This window comes from Oryctolagus cuniculus, chromosome 17, assembly GCF_964237555.1.
Source record: "Oryctolagus cuniculus chromosome 17, mOryCun1.1, whole genome shotgun sequence".
Lineage (NCBI taxonomy): Eukaryota > Metazoa > Chordata > Mammalia > Lagomorpha > Leporidae > Oryctolagus > Oryctolagus cuniculus.
Genome location: NC_091448.1, coordinates 28203695 through 28213963, shown reverse-complemented (window position 1 = coordinate 28213963; position 10269 = coordinate 28203695).

Below are 10269 nucleotides of genomic sequence, written 5' to 3'. Positions count from 1 at the left end.
ATCCTCACTTCACAAGGTTGCAAGGGGAACTCGTGGTGAAATACATCAACAAGTTCACTGATGCCATATGTTAAATGTACAGTTGTTTTTCTTTTAAAAACACCTCTAATGTGGCTGGATGTGGGTTAATCATGAAGTTAATAAAACTCAAGCTTCATGACCTCTGCACGGTATAGGTTTTTCCCATGGCCCTTGTTGGGAGGAAGCTTAGCAATGGCAGGTGGTCAGACGTCTTTGTAAAATTTGTTAAGTAAGATATAAGTGTTGCAGTCTTTAAGATCAATTCCTTTCCATCTCAACTGGCTTCCCTTCACACTTTTCCTTGTGCCAGCTGATAATGACATAGTCATGGGTGTTTGCACAATGTACTTAAGGGGAAGTGGAGTTTGGAGATGTACTTATTTTGCATTTAGTGGGATATTTTTGTGCGGTTTGGAGCCACTTTTGTCTACAATTAAATTATCGCCAAAAACTTCAGTGTAGGAGTAGATCCCAGAAATAATTGTCTTGACCAGTGTGAAGATTCACTATGCTATGATGACAAACTACAGGGCCAGAGGAGGTACCCCAGTCTGAAGTTGCCCCTCAGACCCTTTTAAAAAGTAATTAGTTGGGGGTCAGTGCTGTGACATAGTGGGTAAAGCTGTCACCTGCAGTGTTTGCATCCCATATGGGTGCTGCTTCTAGTCCCAGCTGCTGCACTTCTGATCCAGCTCTTTGCAACGGCCTGGGAAAGCAATAGGAGATGGCCCAAGTCCTTGGGCCCCTCCACCTGTGTGGGAGACCTGGAAGAAGCTCCTGGCTCTTTGCTTCGGAACAGCTCAGCTCTGGCCATTGCAGCCATTTGGGAAATGAACCAGCAGATAAAAGACTCTTACTCTCTCTCTCTCTCCTTTTCTGCCTCTGCCTCTCTCTAACTCTGCCTTCCAGATAAATAGATAAATCTTTTTAAAAAGTAATTAGTTGATTAATTTTATTTTAGTGGCAGAGAGAAGGAGAAATATCTTCCACCTGCTGCTTCATTCCCCAAATGCCTACAATAGCCATGGCTGAGCCAAGGTGAAGCCAAGAACTGGGAACTCCACCTGGGTCTCCCATGTGGATGACAGGAACCAAAGAACTTGAGCCATCACCTGCTGCCTCACAGGGTGCATATTAGCAGGAAGCTGGAACTTGGAGCAGAGCCAGGTGTCAAACTCAGGCACTCCAGTGTAGAATGTAGGCATCTGAAGTGGTGACTTAGCCACGTTGCTGAATGCCTGCCCCTCTCTCAGATGTGAATAAGGCGTTATGTGGACAGTGGAAGACATGCAAGGTTTGAATTATGTGGACTAGAAGCTGGTCCCTGGGAGTTTTCCCAAAAATCACACATATATAAAATTGTAAGCAGAGAATTTGTTTCTTATTGATGGAAATTCAAAACAGAAGTTTTCCAGGGGCTGGTGCTATGGCACAGTAGGTAAAGCTGTCATCTGTGGCATCAGTCCCTGCTGTTCAACCTCCAACCCAGCTCTCTGCTAATGTGCCTGGGGAAGCAGCAGAAGATGGCCTAAGTACTTGGGCCTCGGCACCCATGTGGAAGACCCAGAAGATGCTTCTGGCTCCTGGCTTCAGATCAGTCCAGGTCCAGCAGTTGTGGCCATTTGGGGAGTAAAGTAGTGGATGGAAGTTTACTCTCTCTGTCTCTCCCTCTCTTTCTATCACTCTGCCTTTCAAATACATAAATATATAATATTTATATATTTATATACAAATATAAATAAATATATAATAAATATATAAATAAATATAATCAATATATAAATATAAATAAATAAATAAATCTTAAAAGGAAGAAAAAATTTCTGTCATAAATGTATGTGGTAATGCAGCTTATATATTTATAAATGTTATCAAATACCTTCTTGAAATCAGCTAAAATAGAATTTATCAGAATTCTGGTGTTTATACGGAGCAGATCTGAAGCAGAAATGCGAAACAGAGAGGATGTGTAAGTGGAAATTTGCATGTTTTATGGATACCCAATACTAATAATTTCAAAAACTAATTTTGATTGCTTATAAGAAAAGAAATACTGAAATATTTGTCCAGAATTTACATAGAAAATATCTTTAAATCATTGTCTCCAAGGGTGTGATTCATTAAAGAATGTGTGGCCAAAAGTTGTCAGAAATAAAAGCACTGGAGCCCGTGCTGTGGAGCAGCAGGTTAAGCCTCTGCCTGTGACACCAGCATCCCATATGAACACCTGCTCAAGTCCCAGCTGCTCCATTGCCCATACAGCTCCCTGCTAATGCACTCGGGAAAGCAGCAGATGGCCTGAATGCTTGGGCACCTGCCACCAACATGCGAGACCTGGATGGAGTTCCAGGCTCCTTGCTTCAGCCTGGCCCAACTCTAGCAGCTGCTGTCATTTAAAGAGTGAACAAGTGGACGGGAGATCTCTCTCTGCCGCTTCCTCTCCCTTTGTAATTCTGTCTTTTAAATAAATAAATATTTAAAAATACATAAATAAAATATTCTAGTTGGCATATCAACAAGGAGTTAATGAATAAAACCACTGTGTCCTTGCTTCTTGATTTTATGATATTTATGATATTTGATATCTTGATTAAATAATTTCTAGGAATTATGCTCATTTTCTAATAGATACTTATAGATCATTTGTATTCATAATTCTATGCATTTATGCTTGTACACAGTCTTCAGACTGAATAAATTGTAGATTCCTGTAAATCTGGAACTGGCCCTTTAGAAACTCCAGAGATGAGGTCCCTGGAAATGGAACAGGTAGTCCCTTATTTATAGGGTGGAGCTGTTCTCTCTTCTGGAGAACTTGAGTAAGTAGGGTCTGCTTCAGGAATAACAAAATGCTCAACTAGAAAGTCTATTAATGTAATTTATCTCATTTATTGATTAAAGGAGACATATCATATGATCATCTAAACATATACAAATGTATTAAAGTTTACCACCCAGGAGAGATAAAATTCATAGAAAACTATGAATATACAGGGGATCATCCTTAAGCTAGTAAAGTTTGCCTACCAATGGCTATAGCAATTATTGGACTTCAGGTGCAACACTATAATCAGTAATTTTTTTGATTAGGACTAGAATAAAAATCTTCACTATGAAGTGATGAATGCAATAAGAAGTAAAAGAATAGGAAGGAAATTTTTTCATAATCCATAGGTTAAGTGAAACAGTGGATTGAGGTTCTCTCTGTCTCTCTCTGCATGTACCTGACCTTCTCTCTTTCTCTCCCTTTCTGTCACTTTGCTTTCAAATAAGTTAATTAATTAAAAAGGGGGAGGGAAGAACATCTTCTATGACTACTCAATACTATCTATAGAAATGATAAGCAATATTGTTGCTTTGAAGATAGAAAAATATTAATTACATTTCTATGCACTAGATAAAACTGTTTGGAAAATATGATAATTACTGTTAAAAATAGTGTAGTAGCCATTTATACTACCACATACATAGAAATAAATCCATCAGAAAGTACAAGGCCTATATGGAGAATATGAATAATATCTTTATTGAAGGGCATTAAAAAACGCTAAATAAATGGAGAGATATACTTTTGGTCATGGATGGGAAGAATCAATTTCATAAAGGTGTCAATTCCCTCTAAATTAATCCATAAATTTAATAAATTCCTATCATAATCCCATCACAGTTTTTATAGACTGTGACAAGCTGGTCTGAAAATGTGTATGGGAAAGGTATTGTCAAGAATGTTTAAGTTAATTTCAAAGAAGAATAAGGAATATAAATTTCCCCACCAGATAGCAAGACTTGTAAACTGACAGCAATTAGAATATTTACTCAGAGATAGATAAACTGACCTCTGTAATATATTAGAGTATAGCACTCTGACCCTCACAAATTTGAGGATTGTAGCACTTCACAGCTCAGCAGGAGGATTGGCTATGTAATGGGTAATGGTGAACAGGATTCATTTTTTTAAAAAATGCAAAATTACTTCTGCAACTTCTGTAGTTTATACAAGTAGTTTTCAACTGGGTGGGTGAGGGGTGTAATTTGAGCCCCCAGGGAATATTTAGCAAGGTGTGAAATCATTTTTGGTTGTAACAGCTGGAAGGGGTAGATACTAACTTGTGTCTAGTGGGTAAAAGCCAAGGACATTGCTAAAAATTCTACAAAACATAGGACAGCTCCCCACCCTCCATCAACATATGATTTTCAACAGCATCATCCCTGAGAAATCCAGCTAGCAATGGAACAGACTTGCCCCAGATAACCACAGGTTTATGTTCCTTACCCCCTTGAGATTTTGCTAAAAGGTCATCTTTTCAATAAAACTGAGCTGAAGCACTACATTTAAAGTAGCCACCTCAATTTTCCCTTTAGTTACACTCCTGATATCTCTTACCCTGTTCTCCTTCTTCTTCATGCCACAGCACATATCATTTTCTAACATCCAACAAAATTTACTTTTTATTGCATCTGTTTTTTATTGGTAGTCTTTAGTACTGCCTTGTTTTATTCACCCATGTATCACAAACTCTCGAAATAGTGTTTAGCACACAGCAAGTAATCAATAAATATTTACTGAATAAATTAATAAACAACCCCAAGTACTAATTAGGTTGGAAAGTAGCAGGATCATTCATAAACCATTGGTGGATAGTGTCACTTTGAACAGAATTTGGCATTGTCGGGTATATTTGATGATCCCATACTCAGGAGGTCAACTTAAAGATGGGATGCTGAACCGTCATAGAACTCCCTTCACCCAACACCATGTGAACCAATACAGTCATCAAATCATTGCTGAGGAATAATTAAAATTCATAAACTTCATTGGCACATAACCAAGAAGAAAGCCAGATAAGGATCAGAAGATACTCGTGGCATAGCAGAACCCCTAACCCTCTCATCTCCCAGCCTCCTTGCATTCATCTTTTTATTTTTTCATTTTCAGGTAATAGTGACTCATACCTTAAATTTTGTTTTCTAATTAAAATTACCTAGTTAAAAGAAAAATCTTCCACACAAGTTATGAATCTAGACCAATTACATGGGGAACACAAGAACTATATTCACACATATATGCATGTGTATCTAAATTAATGTTTGCATCCTGACACTCAGCTCCAGACTGTTGAACTACAGTGTCTTGATTGAGAGCTCAAGAAGCTGTGGTATATGATTTTGATATTGTTAGAAAGAAACATATTGTCACTTAACAAACAAACTTAGTAATCCCTTGACTTAGGATGTCTGGCCCATGGGCTGTATAAGGCCCCTGAAATCACTTGGTCTGGTCCTGCCATGGCAACTTCAGCCAGGGCTCAAAATTCAATAAACTTACAGAAGGGCTAATTTTCAAGCTGACAACTTTGAATGACCCATGAATGATGCTATAAAGATCCAAATGTCCCTTGGCAGAAAAAAGTTCCCTCCTCCCAACTCAGAGAAATCTGGTAAAGTGGGAAATGCAGTGTTGCACCATGCAGACTTTCAGAAAAAAAAAGTAAGTTCTCCCTGCCCCCAGTTGCTGGGAAAGCTGCTCAAAGGTTACCCTCCACTGCCATTCAACTTCCGTGATTGTCTTAGCTAAAGACAAGTGCCTGGTTCAAGGTCTGCCTCTTTCCAGGGAAAGTCCATATCTAGTGACTGATTTTTTTTTTTTTTTTGACAGGCAGAGTGGACAGTAAGAGAGAGAGACAGAGAGAAAAATCTTCCTTTTGCCGTTGGTTCACCCTCCAATGGCCGCCATGGCCGGTGCACCACACTGATCAGATGGCAGGAGCCAGGTATTTATCCTGGTCTCCCATGGGGTGTAGGGCCCAAGTACTCGGGCCATCCTCCACTGCACTCCCTGGCCACAGCAGAGAGCTGGCCTGGAAGAGGGGCAACCGGGACAGAATCCGGCACCCTGACTGGGACTAGAACCCGGTGTGCCGGCGCCGCTAGGCGGAGGATTAGCCTAGTGAGCCATGGTGCCGGCGTGACTGATCTTTGTATATGCAAAAATCCCAGCCCTCTTTCCTGCACTTGAGACAGCTTTGAAAAGCCATCTCAGTCCTCAGAACACCCCCTACACAACCACGGGGTTACCTGAGTCCTTCATTAGGGCAGCATCACAGGGGCTTCTGCCTAATTGCCTCTGATCTCCACCCCACTGTTACATCCACAGATCACTCCCTCCCTCATGAGCATCCTGTACACTCATCTCCATCTCAGGACCTGCCTCTAAGAAACCCAACTTGCCACACAGGTGAACCTAGATCCTGTGATTATATGATGCATGATACTAAATCATTGCTCAAGAGAGAACTGACTAAATGACTGACACGCAGATAAAAGGAGGAAAAATGTACCACATGCTGAAAACACACTGTTCTGCATTCACAACAGATGGAAATTAATGGGTTGCAATCGTGAGTGAGTTAGCAAAATAGGAGGTATGCAAGCCATGCCGGCCTGATAGTAAATGCGACTGCATGTGTAACATTGGCTCAAACTTACCCTACTGCGATCACATGCTTAACCAGACACACAACTTGGAATCTCTATTTGTGGCAACAACTGGAGAAAAACAAGAGGAGGCCTTTATTTAAGTCCAAAAAATCAAACTATTAAATAAAAAAGTCAAAGGATTTTTTTTGTAGATATGGTAGCTTCTACTTCTTTTTTAAATATTTAACTTATTGATTTGAAAGAGAAAGAGACAGAGACAGAGAGACAACAGAGAGACAGAAAGAGATACCAGTTCAAATAAACGTAATAGCTAGGGCTAGGCCAGGTGGATGCTAAGAGCCTACAACTCCATCAAGGTCTCCTCCATGGGTGGCATGTGCATTTTATGGTTTAAAATTCAACAATAGCAGTTCCTGCTAAAGATAATTCTGGTATTCTCTAAGGATTTCATTTAACTTCACCATAACTCTTTTCTTAAGGTCAGAAATCTGAGCTATGCTGATTCAAACTTCTATTGAAACCAGCAAGGGCAATGCCCCTCTCTACCCTACCACCCAGCACTGCATCAAAAGGCTGAGGGTGACTCCAGCTACATCTCATTGAATTCAAGCTGTATACCCCACTTTGGAAATTCATGTATTATCCCATGAACCAACCATTAATCTAATTTTCTACACATCTCTCTTTCATGGAAAACCCAGCTAGTCAACAAAAAACATATACTGTCATCAACACAGTAAGATTCTCCCACCATGCCCTCTAACCATGAACGAATCTCTCTGCTGGAGAGACTGCCTCATTGTCTCCCACTCTTCCAGTCTCTTCCTCTGCTTGGAGCATTTACCACTTGATATTTAACTGCCCTTTGCAAGTACTCTTTACCTTGTAGAGATTTTCCCCTCTTAGCTGCTGCTAAGAGGAACTGGTTCTCCTCCTCCCCTCACTGAGAAAGTTTCCTTTTCGGAAACCTTTCTAGAAAGGCATTTTCAGTTGTTTCATCACAGGATCAGAGTGCTAAAATTGAGCAAAAGATGGCAATCCATCTTCCAACTCCTGCAACTCTTCTCAATAGGGAAACAACTCAAAATTAGTGAACAGAAAACATTCATCTTAATTCATTTATTATATATAAATGTAGATATATATCAATTCTCTCTATATATACATATATATAGATAGATAGATAGATACAGATATATAGTTCTCCTTTGATCTGAGTTCATACCTCTGCTCACCATCCTATGCATGCTCCTCTCCTTGCACAGGTCCAAATATTTGTATAGAGTTTGCTCTTTTTATTATACACACATAAACCTCTCTCTCCCTCTCTCCCTTTCTCTCTCACACCATCCTATCCACTGATTCACTTTTCAAATGCCTGCAACAGCCAAGGTTGGACTATGCCAAAGCCAGGAGCCCAGAACTCAATTCAGGTCTCCCACAAGGGTGGTAGGGACCCAAGTACAGGAGCCATTACCTGCTTACTTTGCAGATACACAGTAATAGGAAGGTGGAATGGAGAGCAGAGCTAAGACTCAATCCCAAACACCCTGGTATAGCATGGGAGCATCCTAAGCAGTGACTAAACCACTAGGTCAAATGGCAACCCCAGGATATTTTTTGGAAGCTTTTAAATTAGAGTATATCTTGTCTATGTGTCTGCTGTAAAGCATGTATTGATTGGAACATACTTCTTGTTACATTTAACTACCTTGACCATTGTTTTTCCTGTGCCTAAATTGCAAGATAAAAAGTCAAGACTTAAATGAATATAAATATAAGTAACTAGGAAAGCAAAGATAGTCACACATAATTAGTTTGTGTGTATTACCTGTCAACCAAACTGAGTCTCTTTAAAGTCGAAGGGGTGTTAATGGCACTTTAGGACAATAAAGTGTCCCAGAAGAATCATGACATGGGCTCACTCTACCCTACCTTCAATTGATATATAACTTTCCAGAACTGTATCCTATCAATATATACTATAGATGGGTTACTTATTTAGAAAAAAAGGTCATATTCTATATAGTTTTGTAAGATTTCTTTTTATGTAAAACTGACATATTTATATCCATGTCACTAATTAAATATCTAGATAATCATCTCAATGGCTATAGCCAACTTGCATTTGGTAAGTATTATATAAATGTTATTCTTAGTTGTTGAAATTACTGAGTTGGGGCTGGCGCTGTGGCACACTGGAGTAAGGCCCCGACCTGAAGCACTGGCATCCCATATGGAGGCTGGTTTGAGTCCTGGCTGCTCCACTTCAGATCTGGGTCCCTGCTAATTGCCTGGGAAAGCAGCAAAAGATGGCCCAAGTCCTTGGGCCCCTACACCTAAGTGGGAGACCTGGAAGAAGCTCCTGGCTCCTGGCTTCAGATCAACTCAGCTCTGGCCATTTTGCTCCATTTCTGATCCAGCTCCCATCTAATGCACCTGGGAAAGCAGTGGAAGATGGCCCAAGTGCCTGGGCCTCTATACCCACGTAGGAGTCCCAGAAGAAGCTCCTGGCTCCTGGCTTCGGACCAGCCCAGCTCCAGCTGTGGAGTGAATCAGTGAATGGAAGATATCTGTCTCTCTCTCTTTCTCTCTCTCTCTCTCTCTCTCTATGTGTGTGTGTGTGTGTGTGTGTGTGTGTGTGTCTACTGCTCTCTGTAACTCAGTCTTTCAAATAAATGAAAACAAATATTAAACTAAAGGAAGCTAGTGTCTGGTTTCTACTCTCTTGTTCCTGAAAACCAATAATCTGCTTTCTATAATTGTAGTTTTGCCTTTTCTAGAATTTCATGTAAATAAAATCACACTATATGCTATCTTTTTGTTCCTAGCATTTTAAAACTTCAACATTTTACTTCAAAATTTTATTATAATTGTAGATTTACATATTGTTTTGAGAAATAGTAGATTCCATGTACCTATCATTGATTTGAAACCATTATTTTTATCTAATATGCTCTTCTGATACTATAAATTTTCTTCTAAATGCTAGTTTGTGGATTCCAGAAGGTTTTTTTTTTTCATTTTTTAAAGACTTATTTATTTGAAAGACAGAGCATGACAGAGGGAGAAGGAGAGAGAGTGTTTTTTTCACCCCATCCACTGGTTCACTCTTCAAATGGCTGTGCAAGCTAAGACTGGGCCAGGCTGAAGCCAGGAGCCAGGAAATCAGTCTGGATCTGCCATGTGCGTGGCTGGGGCCTATTCACTGCCTTTTCAGGCGCATTCACAGGGAGCTCAAATGGAAGTGGAGCAGCCAGAACTGAAACCTGTGCTCTCATCTGTGATGTGGACATAGCAAGCAGTGGCTTCACCTGCCATGTTGCCACAGGGCCAGCCTCTCATTTTCTGTTTTTATCTATTTTTACAATTTTATTTTTCTAATTTATTTATTTTACATTTTAACAAATTATACATGCTTATGGGGCAAAATGTCATGTTTCTATACATGTCTACATTATGAAATGTTCAATCAGTATAAATAGATCTAGCTCCTTAAATGTTTAAAACTTCTTTAAGTGAATGAAATGACCCAAAATCCTATCTTCTGGTTTTTGTGTGTGTGTGGATTTTTAAATAGAAAACTACACAACACCTTAACATTATGGTTACCACACCATGCATTGGGCCCCCAGAACTCCTCATTGCCATCTAGCTATAATGTAGTACCAACTAATCAGAATTTTCCTATCTCCCTCTCCTCCCTCATCAGACTCTGGTAACTATCATTACACCTTTTTTTTTTAAAGATTTATTTATTTATTTGCAAGGCAGAGTTACAGAGAGGCAGAGGCAGAGAGAGATAGAGGT